An 18,926-nucleotide genomic window follows, 5' to 3' on the forward strand; every position below is an offset into this window, starting at 1 on the left:
CAAGATGAATAGTCTGTGAGGATAAAAGAAATCCCAATAATGTTTCGCATCAAATGGAGAATAATTTATCTACAACTCTGCATTTCTATACCAACCTCACTGAAATATCACGGTGCTTTAAAAAAGTTATGTTTTCTGTAGGTGTGGGAGAAATATGATTTTTTTTTAAAGGAATGAGTCATTACTGCTGTTAGACTCAATGTCTTGACTTAGGGTAATTTCACACTTGAACAAGTATCTTTTAGAGGACACGTGTGAGAGAAGTAAATAACATGACTCCTCTTTTGCTGTTTCAGAACAGAAAGGCATAAAAACCCAAGACAAAGTGCAATGCTAGTTTCTGCTAGTGGACTTGCAGAGATGTAGGTGTTGCTAAGAGAGTATGAGGAAGGTAGGGAACTAAGATGGTAGTGTGGGCTGAAATAATTCCATGAATTAAATTGAAGTGCTGAAAGTTATATATATTTTTTAAAAAATGCTATCTGGCTATCTTTCTGTTAATCTAATAAGTAAGAGTATGTGTGTGGTAAACATTTATATTGTATCTTTATATGTATTATTAGGATTGCTTATGATACTTAAAGCTATCTTGTTCTGGTTGAACGGACTTTGGAGCTGAATCACAGATAAGCGTTCACAATAAAAGGCATGTTTTGAAAATGTCTTATTTTTGCTAAAGAGCCATGGCACAGCAATTTATTTGACTCATCTGTACATGAAACTGCTGGGACTCAAGTTCTCTTAAATTACAAACTCTGTTCTATTTTAAGTGTCAAGGTGTATTGGAAGATGTGGTTTCATTGTTTCTATTGAGCATTTTTGCGTATCAGAGAAAGTACTGTAAACCATTTCTGTCATTATACAATTTAAACCTTTAGATAACTCAGCAATTTTTCTTTTGTAAGTCTATGAGTGGCTGTGTAACCTACTAACTGGATAACATGAGTAACACTGCAATTACCTATTATTCATACCATTTAGAAGGTATAGAAAGTAATAAATCTCTCAGATTTGTTTCCATTACAAATGGACATGAAATAGAAACGGCTGTAAATTTAAGAGTCCAATACAGCTTTTAGAAACAAATTTGCCGGCCTGGGTAGGACCTTTAGATGACGAATATCTTTTTTTTTTTTAATTTTCTTCTTGTGGATTTTATGTAATAAATTGTATTTCATAACTCAGAGTGACTGAAAGGCTCATTTTAGCTCTGAAGAGTTTTTACCTCTAAATTGATCAATAAATTAGATTGATTAATTAAATTCTGCTGTCAGGGCCCAGGACTGTCAGTTTATGTAGCTTTGCTGATGTTTCATTTATTAATATCTGAAAGAACAATAACTTTTTAAAAGTCTCTGTATATCCTTTCCATTTTTAAGGCCTTGAAAAGGTCGGCCTATTTCAAAGAATAAAATTTCAACCTATTAAGGAAATGACGAAGTCCCGTCAGTAATACAGACCAGCACGCACCTGCGAAAGATGAACAAATTCAGGAAGAATGTAATTTATTTCTGACAGCTGCATAAATTAGAAGTTTCTTGACAGATGAACATGATTACATTTTGTCCATATAGCCAAAATTTCACCTGATCAGAATGAAATAATGTAGGTGAAAACAGTAGAATTATTGACACATGAATTCCTGTTCACTGAATGAGAAGTCATCTGTGTTCAGTGCAGCCCCTTGAAGATATTTAGCATAAAAAAGACTTCATTTTCCTGTTTAGAATTTCCATAAGGTGCAATTAATTCTGAAGAGAAGAGTGCCAGTGCCTAAGGGAAGACCTGGGCTCTTTCTACACAGGACTAATCCTGGAATATGCTAAACCACTAGAACTCTTATGAATCATGTCGAGAATTATGCTACAGGTTCTAGCATGATATGATACAATCCATTTTGTCTCTCAGTAACAGTGGTCATTCAGATGATAAATCAATAAGAGAAATAGATGAGGAATAAAATTTTTTTTCATTACAACTGACCACAAAAGATGATGTCCACATTGCAATGGTATACAGGTTGAAAAGTGTAAGGAAGCTATGAAATGCATAACATGTATATTTTCATGAAAAAAAAAAAATCTTTAATGTTTTTCAGACCACAGTATGGTCCCAATCTTATGGTAGAACAGAATTTGTAGATTATTGTTTAGAACATCAGTTAGACTGGTATATTGACTGCATTTTCTTGTGCGTTCATACAACCAATGTGCAGCTTACACATTGTCTTATTAGCTTTTTACCAACAATTAATATTAAAATTTAAAAAAAATAAAGAATAAGAAGAGGAAATAAAAAAATAATAGATTTATGTAATATAGGTAAAAAAAACACTGGCTTTTTTAATTATCAAGAGACTTGCTGTGGTTCATTGCTATAAAGAATAAATCTATCTTCTAAAATGTCATGCTCCAGTGACAAATACGTAAAGGGCAATTGGACCATAAACAACTTGGGGGTGGGGGGACAAAAAACTGAAACAATTCTACTCCTGAAACCAAGTGTAGTTCCTTCAATATCATCTCCATCACCAGTGAATGAAATCTAGATAGGTACAGAAGTGTAACCTTTTTTTTTTTTTTTTTTTTTTTTGGTAAAGCAGACTTCCTAGGTATAGTTATATTCAAATAAGTAAATAAAAAAAATACATGACAAACAATATGAATATTTGCTAAAGATATGTGCATTCCAGACTATAGTTGGAGAAATAAAGTGAACATTGACACAGAAAGCCAGCACTGTTAGAACTGTAAAAGGTGATTAAAAGTAATCCAGTCCCACTGATGAGCACTGTTATTAGAACTTTTTTAAAGTGTACCTTTCAGTCAGAACTTGTTTATACTGCATATAGCGCTAAATAACTCTTAGCTCATTACATGCTGGGAGTAAATTTTAAACAAACGTATAATTTCATAATCTCACTGGCTGACTAATTTTATAATTTCTAATTATTTTGAAGTTATGTGCAATGTTATGAAGTTGGTCAGCCATCCTGAGAAAAATTGTAATGCCCAAGGTATGTTTTATATGTAAAGTACCATTTCAGAGTATTCTTTTATATTATCTTTTCTATCATTATATTTGTTGCTTCTTAATTTTTCCCCTAAAGGTTCCATCATTTACTCCTGAATCAGAAAACAACAATTTTTCTGCAAATTAACTTTGATTTGGGCTTCATACTGAAAACAGTTCAACTCCTTCCTCTGCATCTTCTGTGCTTCTTACTATTAATCGGTTTAAATAGGGTTATAAGCCCTTGTTCTACTGATCTGTAAAACCCTTGAAGTAGGTTGTTTTATGATTCGTGGTCAGTCCAATAAAAGCTCTGCTTCGGATGTTTGCTTATCTGTCTTTTCACAGCTGATAAGTGGCATAAATCTCCAGCAGGACACTTTGGTATAGTGAAAACTGACTGGTTCATACATCCCCAGTCTTCCTCTCCTCATAAATATGGCATTAAAAATATGAGTAATCATTATTTCTTTCAATTTCCACTTATAAAAGCACCAACAGGAAATTTCCATAGGATTTATGAGGCTCTGATTATCTTACGATTTCTGTAAAGTGTAACTGGCTTCAGTAGAGATATCTGGATTTGTTTGGGGATGTGTCTTGAACAGACAATCAAACGTACACATCCAGAAACAAAAACAGATGAGCTAGTCTTTAGCAAAATGCAATGCTTCCTAGTTTCCTCTTTACGTTCTTCCCACTTTCATCCTACCCTCACTTTTTATGCTTTTTGATTATTAGTGAATTTTTGCTCATGAATCTCTGGCTGAGGAAGTATTTGAAGAATATCAGTATAAACTCAATACACTGAGGATCTGCAAAGTACTTCAGCTTTACTTTTAGTTTTAAGATTGGAAGAAGTGGAAAATATTTATTTTCCATGATGACAAGTGTTCATTTGGCCAAATCTGAGTGAGACGTTGTGAAGTTTTATGAATCGATGAATACCAATAGACTCCAGGACACTTCATTCAAATAAAAACTTTGATACCTGGTATTTTTTCACCACAGTATGTGTTTCATTTGTTGGATTATTTACAACAAAATGGTGTCAAGACCATTAATTTTAATGCCAGTTATCTATTTACATCTCAGAGCAACATTTTCTACTTACAAGTAGTTATGGACTGTTTCTTTTCCTTTACATGAATGTTTCTTTTCATTTGTATAAACCACTTCAACTTTCCTGTAGAAGGTTTATATTTAGTTTAGAACCTAACACTCAGGTAGTACCTTGTCAAGGCTGAAGTTTATGTTGCCACTACAAGATGTAAGATTTCCCCTTACTTCAAACAGAAACAAGAAAAGAGAGATAAGCACTGTGTGTCAAAGTCTGTACTTGACACTGTGCACTTCTAATACAGTGCTGCTGTCTGGTATGCTGTGAAAACAGCAAGAATAACAGAATCAAAATCTTAGGCACTTAAAAATTACCAAGTTTGCAGGAGGATTTAGACACCTGAAGCTTCACATGAAAATGGTAAAGATACTATAGCCTATTAGGAAACAATTTCCTGCAGATGTCTACATGTAGGAAACTGACTTTCTTACTTTCAAAACCCTAGCGGTGGCTGGACTGCATCATTAAGTGCCTAAATGTCTTTGACAGTCTTGCCCTTGTTCCTAAAGAATCTATCTAATGTAAGAAACAGGTGCAGTGAAATGACTCTAGAAGGAAGTAAGAAGTTAATGTGTACAAAAATTATATAAAGGTGCATACACTCATGATTCTTCTGTCAGTTTAAGGACAAAGACATTATGGCGTGTAAGTGGAAGTTTCCAAAGCCACTTAAGCAGTGAGCTCATGAGCTCATCTCTCAGATGACTTTCAATAGTGCATTTCAGGAGTACATAACTAACTTTAGAAAATACTACACTGTGACAAATCTGGTTTTCATATTATGATAAGTTAATGAGTTTCTCTTTTAACTTACTAAATTAACATGAATACTGAACAAAAAATTACAGTGGCATGATAAAAATGTTAATTTATTTTTAATTATTTAAATGTGTTCTATAATCTTTTGACTGAAAAATGAGAATAGCTGTAAAAGTAAATATCACAGCAAGACGAACAAAGCATTTTGGAAGAGTATTGTATGTTCTTATGTTTCTGGGCCTGTATGTACTCTATAAACATAGTCCTAAACTGTGTCTCCAAGTTTTGTATACAAATATTTGTTACTGACTTCTTTGTTTCTGCACAGAAAAGGGGAATGAGAACACAGACGTTTATTGATGACATAATGTTTTGTGTTCTTGTCTGTTGGTAGTCAGACAGTAGACTGAATTCAGTCCGGGAAAGAAAGATGAAGTCCAAATTCCTTCTGTAGGTAACTTTGTTTTCCCAACGAGTTATCTATAGATTTATACAGTATTTAAGTACAGATCATGTAGCTCAGCCCTATTGAGCCCTGTGAATTATGAACCATTCCTTTCCTATTGCATTCTTTCTGTGCTTACAATTCGTATCTTCCCAGTGTTGCATAGTGGTGTCTCACCAGCTTCTCGATGTGAATATGGAAGTCAAGGTACCATTTGTGTCTTCTTTTTCTTGTATGGCCATAGTAAGGAAGAAGGATCTTTCTGTAACATAGCCCTGTTGATGTTAATAGATTTTATGCTCATTTGAAGCGCATGAGGATCTGGCCAAGCTATCTTTGATTCAAATTATATTGGGAAAGAAGTAGGTAAAATTAAAGAAAATAAAAGTGCCTTCAGTTTATTTTTCTCCTTTGCTTGGCACATTATTAATACACCTTCATTTTTTTAAATCTTTTTTCTTCTAAGAACTAGCTGCAAAATGTGCCCATAAATCTGATCAGTAGAATGGATTTACCAAAATACAACTCATGCTTTTGAAAATACTAGGAACAGCATTATTGCTTCCCTGGTTACCCTGTGAGTAGTTTGTATTATATGCTATAATCTGAAGTGATCTAACTTCATTTATATTCTGAGCCAGAGCCTTCTTGATCCCAGAGAATCTTTGAAGTTCATAGGTTATTAAGGCTTCCTGTATACCCAACATACACATTTCTTGCTTAAACAGTGGTTTTTTTTGTGTTTGTTTGAAAATGTTTTTGCTTTCACAATAGATGGGAGCTTTTGATGGAGTTGCAAAATTAACTAAGCTGCAACTGCTTTACCAGTTAGGTTTCGAGAAATTTGATTTGGTTCTACTTTATAAACCATTTCAAAATAATAGAGTTGCGACAGTGTAAAGTTTATTCTCCAATTTCAGCTTTTATGATGACCAAGTTCTATACATGGAGGACCTCTTCACGCTTGATTTGTTGATAAGTTTGCAATACTACTGTTCACCATTCTTTACTGACTGAAGTACACTTCATGGCTTCAAGATGTTAAGTAGAAAATAATTGGGTGTTCGAGTTGCATTAGGAAAGAAAAACTGCAGCCACAGGTCCTGAACACTGAAAATGTGAAAAGAACTTCTCTCACTGATTTAGAGAGAAAAGTACCCTCTCTGCCAGCCCCCAACCAGACCATTTTGGTTTGGGATGAGAATTACACTATTGCAAGGCTTCCTTTGTCTTTGCTGTGTAATTGTGTTATCTGAAAATATTCAGTGGTAATTGAAGAAGCGTGAAAATACCATTGTTACAAAATCAAATATTTTCTTGAATATTAAGTACTGAAATGTTTGTTATTGTTAAGCAGCTTGTAGAAGTTCTTTTATGAAAAGGGAAACATTACATCCTTAGTTGCATGCAGTCACTAAACATAGATGCTTTCGGTTTTTTAAAAGTTACAAGCATAATTTTACGAAAGGTTTCATTGTGAAAGATTAATGCTTAAAACATATTCTCCTGAAAAATAGTTTCCCCATTATGGCTGAAAACTTAGGTAAGAAGGTTTGAATTGCAGTCAGTATTGTCTTTATCATAGGGATTCCTTGTGCCTATTTAACATTGAAAAAAATGTCTTTGTTTTGGTTTTAAATCCATTTGCTTTAGTTTATATCAGAAATTTATCCTCTTCAGCATCGGTAGCAGAACTAAAGTCCTTAGCCAAAGTCCTGAAGTAAAACTTTTCTTATGAAATTCCTTTTTTTTTTAGTGCAGATAGAGTTTGATTAATGAGAGATTTTGAACTGCAGCTGTCATATGTTTGATTTTTTTCAATTTTCCATAAGTGTAGTAAGTTGTAATTTTTTATAATATCATCTGAAAGACTGTCACAAAAATGAATCCTTGTAGAAAGAGTGGTTCTGAAAGCACTAAAACTATTTGGATGGGTGAACTGAAACTGTAAACAAGAAAGATCAGTGTGATGAATTTGACAGAAGGGAAAAATCACCCCTGGCTGCTTGATTATGCATCATGGTAAAAAGAGGTTGTTTTAATATGATTATTGAACATTCATTCATGATTACTAAACAATAATTAATTATACTGTTGAGTCCTGCTTATTGTTTATACGCATTGTTTTATTAAGCATGTGTGTTTTACTGAATTTATGGGACATAGTAAGATTTCATTATACATATGCCTCTTTCGTTATGAAATGCTCATATTACAGAGGTCACCTTGAGAGATCTCATTAATTGTGTATATAGAATATAAATATGAAATGTCACTTTTTGTGTAGGAACTCTTTTTCTATAGATTCCTTATGAGTGAATTCCCAGTAATTAGATTTAACGGTTAATGTTACATATTAACATAAATATAATTAGCCAAAGTAGGGACATTGATTTCTCCTTCATTTGATCATCTGGGGTGATATTTCAGTCACCATTTTTGCACATAAGTGAATTAGTGAATTGCAAATGGGAATTTTGAGAATTAGCTTTTGTAGTAGGTGTGCACACAGCCAGACTCCTTGATCCCATAAGGTTTTTTACAGACCTAAAGTGCTCTGCAGCTCTGTAATGTCATGGCCTTACAAATAGCAAAAAATTAGGTAGTAAATACAGGGGAAGAAGTTGTTAGGTTCATTTCATTTGTTGATTGTTGTGAAGTTGATTTATACATCCAGATTAAGAGAGAGTTTTAATTTAGAAATTAGGAAGATAAGTGGAGGAGCAATGCATTGCTGCTCAGAAGAGTATAGAATCAGATCCTAAACAAAGACAAATTTTTAGGGCATGTCAGCAAGTTTCCAGTAATAATCAATGACTGTGACAACGTAGATTGTCTTAAGTGCTAGGTAGATTGCAGTATGTTTTCTATATTCAGTATATATTTTTCCATCTAAGAGGTGGAGAGTTGCTTGAAATAATACTTTCCAAATAACAGATTATAGAGTTGATGTATCAGAGAGAAAGCAGTTGTGTTCCCTAGTATATAGAAACAGTTAAAGTAATATGTTACATCAGAACACTTTGTCTCTAGGCTTTCAGTACTACTTGCTCTGTGATTTCTCGAATTATTCATTAATTAAGGAAGTACAATACAAGTTATTGAACTTCAGGCTAAGAAAGTAGCCTGAACAATAGCTAACAAAATAAATAAGTGTGCCTTCAAAAGTGGAAAAGATGCTATTATTAGAACACCTCTGACTTCTTAGTTTATTTTAATTATTTGCATAGCTGTAATTAAGCTATAGTGCACTTCATTCCTGCATTAAAATTAAATAGAATAAAATTATCACTTTTCTAATAACATCAAATTAACTGTCATTAATGAGAATTTAATTACCATGTTTCATGTTAGTTATAATTAGCTAATGATCTATAAATCTGTATGAAACGCAACTTAACAATATAATACTTTACATAGTAAAATAACTAATCTAAGCCCAAGAAGTAATTAAGGAGATGTCATATGTGCCATATTTCATTGTCCATGAGGGAAGATGATTAAAGCTCTGGTAAAATATACAAGACTAAATTTGAGTTGGCCTGTCCAAAGCCCTCTCTACCTTTAAGTATGCTTTTATTTTGTAGTTTCTGTTTAAATTATATAAATTGCTTTGTATTTCTTTGCCTTTGCGTAATTATAATTGGTGGTAGGTGAGGAAACAGTGTATGTTGAGGGTCACTCCTTCAGTCTACTCAGTAGACTTTTCTGGAAATGTCAGCTTTAGTTTTCTTTTTTTGTTCTTTATATTAAGAATTTTCACAGCAAGTCTGCTGGAGTCCTGTCATACTTATTCTCAGTCTTTCCAGTCATTTAAGAAAACAAAGACATATGAAGCCTGAAAAACAAAATCCACACACTTCTTTACTAGTTGCCTTTGGAAAAAAAAGTATTGCTGGAAAAAATGAATGTTACTGGAAAGTAGTTTTTAATTTGCATCTTCATGTTCTTGTTTTAGGTTAATGGACTTTGTGATATTTCTAACTCAGAGAAGAAGTGGAAAATATAAAATTTTCTGTTCTGTGTCTTGTTGTTTGATATGTGAATTAATTACTGAAGTATGCAGTGGAGTTCAGAGCTGTGTACACACCTGAGTTTGAAACGTCTTGCAAAGTATTTTATTATACAGAATATTTTTAGTAAAACCTGTCACTTATTGAAGCCAAGTTTGAATTTCAGTGAAAATATAGATTTTTTTCCTAATTTAAATGTGTATTTATACATCCTTTTTAGCTTTATAGGCAAGCAGAGCCTCAGCACAGTGTGACCTCTGCAAGCTGTTGTATAGACAAGCTTTTATATCAATCCAGACTTGACCTGGCTGAGGTTTCTTACTCCTTTATTTGCTCCTTTACTTTGTTCATAAGTGGTCATCACCTTCTCATTGCTTTTCCATACATAATCTCATTTCTTGTGTTCTGCTGCTGGTGGTTAACACGAAATGGGAAAACAGATTTGAATCGTTGCAGAAAGGAAATGTGCTTGTTGTGTGCAGCTCTGTTTTAGGTCAATGTTCCTGTTCACAGGCCTGAGGAGAAGGCAGGTGGAGGTCAAACTGATCTAGAGCAACTAATTACAATGAAACTACCAAATTCCAAGTTGTCTTAAATAATAATGTTTATTCTAAGTAGCGGTACAGTGAAAACTGGTAAACTTTCTCATATTTACCCTTTCTCTGTTGTTATGCTTACCCTTCTTCTGATCCTGTGGGTCCCAAATTCAATGGTAACAGCCGTCTCCATGGACAAGCATAATTGCAAAAAGGCAGGGTTTCAGCAAGTGGTCTGTATTCCCTGTCCTTCACCAGTAGAAGCATGATGTGGCTGTGGGGCTTCGCAGATTTGCTTGGAGTTGTGTTTACACTTCTGATAACACAGCCTGGTTGCTTGATCTTTTTTTAACAGTGATCCCTAAAACTATCTTTACCAAGTCTTTCAAGGTCCTTTATTAACCAGTAATTGACCATTCATGATTTATTTTTATAGCCCTGGGGCCTCTGATATGATCTTATGTTCGCAGGTTGAAAGCCTGTGCCTGTATCTTGTGCTCATACAAGATGGCGGGGACTACGTAGTGATTTGGGAACATACAGGTGCAATAGATTCAGCAAAGAGAAGTGCAAAGTCCTGTACCTGGAGAGGACCAACCCCAGGCTGGGGGTACCCAGCTGGAAATCATCTTGGCAGAAAAGGATCTGAGGGTCCTGGAGAAGACCAGGTTGAAAATGAGCCAGGAATGTGACCTTGCTGTGAAGGCAGTCAATGGTATCCTGGGCTGCATTAGGCAAAGCATTGCCAGCAGGTCGAGGGAAGTGATCCTTCCCCTCTGCTCAGCACTGGTGAGGCCACACCTGGAGTACAGTGACCAATTCTGGGCTCCCCAGTAAAAGAGAGACGTGGACAGACTGGAGAGAGTCCAACAAAGGGGCACTAAGATGATTAAGGGAATGCAGCATCTCACGTATGAGGAAAGTCAGAGAAAGCCAGGACTGTTCAGCCTGGAGAAGAGAAGGCTCAGGGGGGATCTTATAGATGTGTATAAATACCTGAGTATTTAAGAGTCATTTAATAAGCACATTGAAATTCAGAGCAGAGTTTGCAGTGATAAGTCATTTTTCTTCTCACCTCTACCTTCTTTTATACATTGATTTATCTGTCTTTGGAGATAGAGATTGAAATTTAATCTTTCCTTTGCACATGCTTTACTATGTTTTAAAGTTAGATGTGGCATTACATACTTAATAAATATAAGATTTAAAGAAGTAAAATTTATTCATTGATCCAGACATGTTAGACAGTTTTAAAAATATGTATTGTTATATCATATCACTCATGTCAATCCTTGCTTAGGAAGTCTTAGTAATCAAAATCGTCAAGTCAGTCTTAAAGGAGTGCAATGATTTGCTGTCAATATAAATGTCGGATAAAAATCATTGTCACATTTTAAATAATTCAGAATTATTTTTCAATTAAAAAATCCTTAAGATTGCCTCTACATACAGAGTGGTACTGCATGAAGTTTAGGCAGAAAAGAATAATCAAATTACTTTTTTTTCCTCTATCAGAATAAAGTATGGTATTTCTTCATTGTGGCATTGAAAGTGAAGTATCTTTATATTCATGTAATACTTTCCCATGTCATAAATATTTTCTGTGTAACTCCCACATCATAGATCGTGTACCTATATAAAACTGAAATAATACTACTAAAATTTCACCACTTCATAAAAATTGATTGGATGTCAGAGTCTTCTTTGGGTTTCCATTCATTTCGCGCTGCTTTCCTACACTAACAAATTAAGGTTTTATGCTTTAATAAAGGTTGTGCTTAGGTCCTTGATCACAAAATGTGATATTCTTTGATTTCTGTGAGACCCTCATCACCATCCTCTGAGATCTTTTATCACAGAGCAAAGGTGCAGGAAGCATTCCATTACAGACCATTGTTAAAGTTTGCCTGAGTGCAAAAAGATTAGCACATAAAAGAGTAGTCCATTAAGGGATATTAAACCCAAAGGATATATCCAATGGCTTGGGAAGTCCTTGAACCACCAACAGCTGGAAGCTGACAGAGTTAACTGGAGATACTCTGGGATATGGCTGTTCTCACAGTGTTTGCTGGGTACAGGCCACTGGCCAGCGGTGGAGACAGGGTGCTCCACGAGCTGAGTCCATAATGTCATGGTCTTACCCATGAGGAGAGAAGCCCAGCTCTGAGCCACCTGCTGATACTGCCCTGGTCTGTTGGGATCTCTTGATTTGTAACATCTGATAATCTTCATTCTATATTTCTGTATTAACTGTGAACTCGGGGACAAAGCCTCTGTACTCAAAACATGGGTGTAATCAGCAATCAATCAGTAGAGAGTATGATGATAACCATTTACTCTCATCATGGACTTTTTCTGGATTTGCAACAAGAGGCCAGACTTTTTTCCTCTCAAGGCATTTGAAAGGTCCAATTGTATGCATTGATTAGGGTAGAACTACCTTCTGTACTATAGAATATTTGAGAAAAACTATGAAACGAAGCATTTCTCTGATCCAGAATGTATTTTTCACCTTCCAAAAATGAAAAAGGAGGAAAAGATAGACACCATCATTACGAATTTAATTATGTTCAGATAAATATTTTTCATTAAACTAGGAACACTGATTTTAAAAAGCTCTTTATTAGCATTTTCAGAAACTAAAATGAGAAATAATGAATTTCTGATGAAGTGTAAAAGGAAGATATACCTTCATAATTATATGTGTGTGGAGAAAAGGGATAAGGTGATGCTGGGTGCAAAACTTTGGTCCTTTCATTTCACAGTTTATTTGAGTGGATATATTTTTTACTTTTCATATCCCTTTCTGGTGCCTGAACTTCTAATTCATTATGGGAGATAGAGGATGGGACCTGAGGCATAGGGCTGGATTTTTCCAAGGCGGAGGAGGGAGTGGGTCTAGAGGTTTTTGGTGTGAGGTGTTGGGTATCCAGCAGAAAGAAGAACATGAGATAAAAGGTGTGAGAATACACTGTAGAAAGTGTGGTAGGACAGTAGACACAGCTGTCTGAGAAGTCAAAGACTAAAGGGATATTTATCAACGTCGTAATACTGTTGAGATTTTCTGGAGAGCAATGTGTGTACCCAATTTGTTGGGTATTCAGTGAAAGTTAAGCTAGAAGTTTCCAGGACATCCAGACTCAGCAGTCTGTTCTCTGCAGTTCAGTTTTCCACATACTTCAGAAATGTCTGTGGTTTGTTGATTTTTAGGTGCCCAATTAAAGCTACTGTGCAAGTGCTCCAACCCAGCTGGGCATGGGATTTCACTGCTTTACCAAATAATTTTGGATGAATCCTAAAAGTTAAATGGTGGCCAAATGTTTAAAATAAATGCTTTAAACTAATTCTAACAGATATTTTGGTTGCAGATATTAAAAAGTCCCAGCTGCTTATCAGATGAGGCATATCACTTGACATGGTGGTAAGAAGGCTATAATTTCCAACCCTAGCAACTGGTAACTCCTGGTAAACATCCTTCCTTTGAAATTGGAATGATTCAAGTTATACTAGCTTGATTCTTGTCATTTCAGCAAAATAATCTTCAATTCTGTCTAAGCCGAGATTATCTGAACAAAATACATCTTTTCCTTGTGCTCATTCGCCCCTTCTGGAAGTTTCAACAGAGATTAGTCAGAACTGTAAATCACAGGCAGGCAGGCAGGCAGGCAGGCATAAGAAAATAGTTGTACTGTCTAGCCAAAGCAGTCTCTCAAAGAGGTAGCATGCCAGATTCAGATGGAGAAGGAGACTTGTCTTTTTATGTGAATATTTATTCTACTTTTCTTCATCATGCTTCTGAGAATCACAGCCCCAAAAGTTCATGTATAGCCAGGTGTCTCCACCACCTTGGGCGGTAAATTTAGTATTTACTAGAGTTTATCAGAAATTAATTTAATACTGTATAAGTTATAGGTTAACATGGCAGTACTAATAAAAAAAAAAAAAAAAAAACCCAACAAAATTCACACTGTTTTTGGTGAAGACCATACAGTTTAGGTATTTTGTTGTCAATTTGATTAAGACCTGCAATGCATTTGTTTTTCATAACATTTTTCTGGCAGATAGTAAATCATCACGCATATCAAACTGTAATCTCAGACCCCTTCTGCCTTTTTCCCTCACCATACCAGTTCTTAACTATATTTGTTTATTGCAAATCATCAATTTTGAGTCCTGCAGTGTTCATTAGTAGATCTGAATCTGTTTGGGATAACGACTGTCATTTTAGCATTTTTATACTAGCTACTTTATAGGGAGCAGTTTCTTACATGGGAAATTAAGTACTGCTGTAGCACACATTTTAAGTAATCAGACCCATCCAAAACTGGATCTGGGGGATGTTTCTGAATCATAAAATGCAGATGTCTGACTTTCATTGAAGGTTTCAGCTTAACTACTGTTTGTCTTTTTCAAAGCCTCAACTTATATTTAACAGTATTTAAAAATAGGAAACTCTGAAAACTCTACTAATCCTTGAGAATTGACTGTACAATGTATTCTTTCATTTCTCTGTTAACTGGGAGAAAGCTTTATAATAAAAGTTAATGACCAAAAGAAAGAAAGGACACTAATTTTCCACACCTTCCTTATGTCATTTAGGAGAGCTTACTGGGCAGGAATGGTGTTATAAAACCTCAACTGCTGTGTGCCAGGAGCATGGATTCCTTTGCTTAAAGTGGATTGAATTCTGCTTACTCAAAACAAGCACCAGTGATTTTCTTAAAAAGCAATACTTTTTCTGAGGCCAGTATGACATATTATCTCCTATATTTCTCAGTATTCAAGTGAATTTCATAAATTTTAATCATTTTTTTTCTGTAGCACTTTAAGAATCAATAACATGGTGCCTTTAAATAAAATTATAATTAAATCTTATCTTTTACTCTCTCTCTGTCAAATTGATAAAAGGGTTGAAAAGCAGTGTGCCAGGCATTCTTTATTGCTATCCTAATTATTTTCTCACAGTTCTATCCTAACTGGTATTACAGACAATAACAGTCACAGCAAAGAGATTTTATTTTTTCCTTTGTCTTGGAAGTGTCCAAAGCCTAGCTCTGAAATTTGCTCTTCTGCTCTTCTGTCAAACACTCTTTGTCAGATTGCTTATTCATAGAATTATAGAATGGTTTGGGTTGGAAGGGACCATCTTGTTCCAACCCCCTGCCAGGGGCAGGAACACCTTCCACTAGACCAGGTTGCTTAAAGTCCCCTGCCATATCACTCCGGAATTCAGCTGTACATCTGTAGTTCTAAATAAATACTTGTCTGTAGCCTTAAAGGAGGCTTGTTAGTCTCCTACTCTAGTAATAGTGCTAAGTGGTTCATAGTCACTTAAGCATAACAGTTAATTAGTGTAATAGAAACAGACAGTCTTAATGTTGTTTGACTGAAAACGTTTTACTTGAGGTAGGCAGACCTTTCCAGTTCTGCGTGATACTGTGCTGAAATTTCTTGATTTACCAAGCGATAGCTGGAAGTCCCTCCTCCTGTCTCATCCATTTTGTAAACAAGTTTCAAAGAGAAACCATACTTTCAGTAGAACAAAGAATTAGACGTAGAGCAGAATTAGCTGGAGAGCAGCTCTGCAAAGAGGGACCTGGGTGTCCTGGTGGACGACAGGTTAACCATGAGCCAGCAGTGTGCCCTGGCTGCCAAGAAGACCAGTGGGATCCTGGGGTGCATCAAGAGGAGTGTGGCCAGCAGGACGAGGGAGGTTCTCCTTCCCCTCTACTGTGCCCTGGTGAGGCCCCATTTGGAGTACTGCGTCCAGTTCTGGGCAGCCCAGTTCAAGCAAGATGAGGAGCTACTGGAGAGAGTCCAGCAGAGGGCTACGAGGATGATGAGGGGACTGGAGCATCTCTCCTATGAGGAAAGGCTGAGGGACCTGGGCTTCTTTAGCCTGAAGAAGAGAAGACTGAGAGGGGACCTAATAAATGCTTATAAGTATCTCAAGGGTGGGTGTCATGAGGATGGGGCCAGACTGTTTTCAGTGGTGTCCAGCGACAGTACAAGGGGCAATGGGCACAAACTGAAGCATAGGAAGTTCCGTCTGAACATGAGGAAGAACTTCTTCCCTCTGAGGGTGACGGAGCACTGGAACAGGCTGCCCAGGGAGGTTGTGGAGTCTCCTTCTCTGGAGATATTCAAAACCCACTTGGACAAGGTCCTGTGCAGCCTGCTGTAGGTGACCCTGCTTCGGCAGGAGGGTTGGACTAGATGACCCACACAGGTGCCTTCCAACCCCTACCATTCTGTGATTCTGTAATTTTCTCCCAGTAATAAGTTCTTGTTATGTATGTTTACAATTAGCAATTTTCCAATATAGTTTATACAAACTGTATATGATTTTTTACAGTTCATCTATTGATTTTTTTCTGAGATACTTTTCCAGATTCATCTATGATCCTGACTCTTCTTTGAAAAGAGTGCTGAAAACTGAAAATTTGTCTCTCTACCTTGTATGTGTTGCAGACTAATCCATGTGCTGCGTCTTTTTGTAAATTACCTTTCAGAATCGCTTGTTTCATTTTGATGTGCAGTGAAATAGTTGTTAAATTGTGCAGTATAATTTCAGTATCAAGTTATTCAGATAGTTATTGGCAGAAACATATATTTTATTAATATCTTTATTGTTCTTCCCTTTCTGGATTGTTCTTTCTAGGATCTCTGTAAAGTGAACTTTTTTTTACAGGAGTGGGCAGATGGGAAAAATACTTCTTTCCATAAATTTTGATGCTCTGTATGCACAGATTATCCATGGCACCTGAATATATTATTATTATTTATAAGGCAGAATTTTTTTCCAGAATTCATATCCTTGATGTAATTTACATTTCAATTAGTTTAGAGTAAACTAGAAACAAAAGCAGAGGAAAGCCCCTGAAGGAAAGAAAATTAACAAGTTAGGCATGAGGTCAAACAAAGTAAATGTACAGCCTATAGGCACTTCAGAACCATCCTAGAGCAACAAATATAAGCATGCATGGGTACTCCCATATATTACATAGCAACAAAAATAGTAAAAAGAAATCAACCTTGAGCCAGCAATGTTAAAATTAAATGAAAGAGAGGGAACTAAGGAGGAAAACATATTAGAGTATGTTGTGCCTTTCCTAAGTTGTTAGTGTATTTGTTCATCACTAGGCAGAAAGAAGTATTAAAAAAAAAGCTGTTAGTAAACAAATCTACCCTGCAAGCCTTTGTTTCAGTTTCAAAGCCTCTAAGAAAACATTTTTCTCTTCCTTTATAAATAAGTTCAGTACCGATTATCTATGCAGTAGATGTTAAAACGACATTAAAAAGCACTCAGTTTTCTTACCTCTAGTCAGTACATAATGGCTTTAAATAACAAATGATGTTTAATCTAGATACATGAGGTTTTTCCAGTGTTGTAAAGTTTGTCATGAAGTATAAACTTCTGGAAACTGAATTTTAAGAAGGATATTTGAGTATGGCTCATTTAAAAAAAGAAACAAAAGAATAAAAAACCAATCAACCAACCAATCAACCAACCAAAACAAAACAAAAAAAACCCCTCACCATCCAAACAACAACAAAATAGACTTTAAATAAGAAATTAAGGAGTAGACTTACATATAAGAGCACACTGGTATTACATACACATTGAACTAAGAAACTGGTCAAAATTTAGAAACTGGTAACATCTGAGTTACTTTATAATCTGTGATTCAGTTTATGTTCCCAATACTTGAACCATTGTACATTTTGAAACAAAATACAGATTGGAAAATATTTAGGATACTAATTTCCTGTGCAGCTGTGAAGCATGCATATTCCTCTTTCCGCTAGGGATGTGCCTGTAGTTTATCATAGAATGATCGAAGGCTTTGGGTTGAAAGGGACCTTTAGAGGTCATCTAGCCCAACCCCCCTACATCTAGACCAGGTTGCTCAGAGCCCCGTCCAACCTGACTTGAATGCTTCCAGGGATGGGGCCTCCGTTATCTCTCTGGGCAACCTGTGTCAGTGTTTCACAACCCTCATGGTAAAAATTGTCTTTCTTAGATCTAGCCTAAATCTACCCTCCTGCAAGAAGCCCTGCTGAAAAGATTGTCCCCGTCTTTCCTACAGTCCCCCTTCAGGTACTGAAAGGCTGCTCTAAGGTCTCACTGCAGCCTTCTCTGCTCCAGGCTGAACTGCCCCAACTCTCTCAGCCTTTCCTCTTAGGAGAGGTGCTCCAGCCCTCGGATCATTTTTGTGGCCTCCTCTGGACCCCCTCCAACAGCTCCATGTCCTTCTTGTGCTGGGGTCTCCACAGCTGGACGCAGGACTCCAGGTGGGGTCTCACCAGAGCAGAGCAGAGGGGCAGAATCACCTCCCTCACCCTGCTGGCCATGCTGCTTTTGATGTAGACCAGGACATGGTTGACCTTCTGGGCTGTGAGCGCACATTGGTTGCTCAAGTCCATCTTTTCATCCACCAGTACCCCCAAGTCCTTCTCGGCAGGGCTGCTCTCAATTCCTGGATCCCCCAGCCTGTGCTGATAGCGGGGTTGCCCCGACCCAGATGCAGGGCCTTGCACTTGGCCTTGTTGAACCTCATGAGCTTCATGCAGACCCACTTCTCAAGCTTGTCCAGGTCCCTCTGCATGGCATCTCGTCCTTCTGGTGTGTCAGCTGCACCACTCAGCTTGGTGTTTTCTGCTAGTTTCGTATAGATTGCCTCTGCTCTAGTGAAACAGCAATGTTTAAGACCTTGTCTGTCAAGTACACTGGTAGAACATGTTTTTGGTAACCTCTGCTTATATACTGCTGAGCTATATTTTGTAAGTTTTTTTTTTTTTTTATAGCATGCAGATGTCTTGTTGTTAGTAAGTAATAATCAAATGCATAAATATAATTAAAACCTCCCTGTGAACATCAGTAGTAGAACATACAGTAACTGCAGCTATTTGCAATCCAAGACTGAAAACAGAGTATGAATTTAAAAGAAGATTTTTTTTTAATTTGGTTAGAATTACGTTCTTTTTCCATGGATGATATTGAGAAAGCAAAGCCCAATGTAGAAAGGCTACCAATGGGA

General features: G+C 36.2%; 1 protein-coding gene across 1 annotated transcript in view; it reads left to right on the top strand.

Moving 5' to 3' along the window:
• IL1RAPL1 (interleukin 1 receptor accessory protein like 1) overlaps positions 1–18,926 on the top strand; it is an 808,300-nt gene that overhangs the window by 174,868 nt on the left and 614,506 nt on the right. The gene's annotated exons all lie outside the window — the stretch shown is intronic.

Source organism: Opisthocomus hoazin, chromosome 1, assembly GCF_030867145.1.
Source record: "Opisthocomus hoazin isolate bOpiHoa1 chromosome 1, bOpiHoa1.hap1, whole genome shotgun sequence".
Classification (NCBI taxonomy): Eukaryota; Metazoa; Chordata; class Aves; order Opisthocomiformes; family Opisthocomidae; genus Opisthocomus; species Opisthocomus hoazin.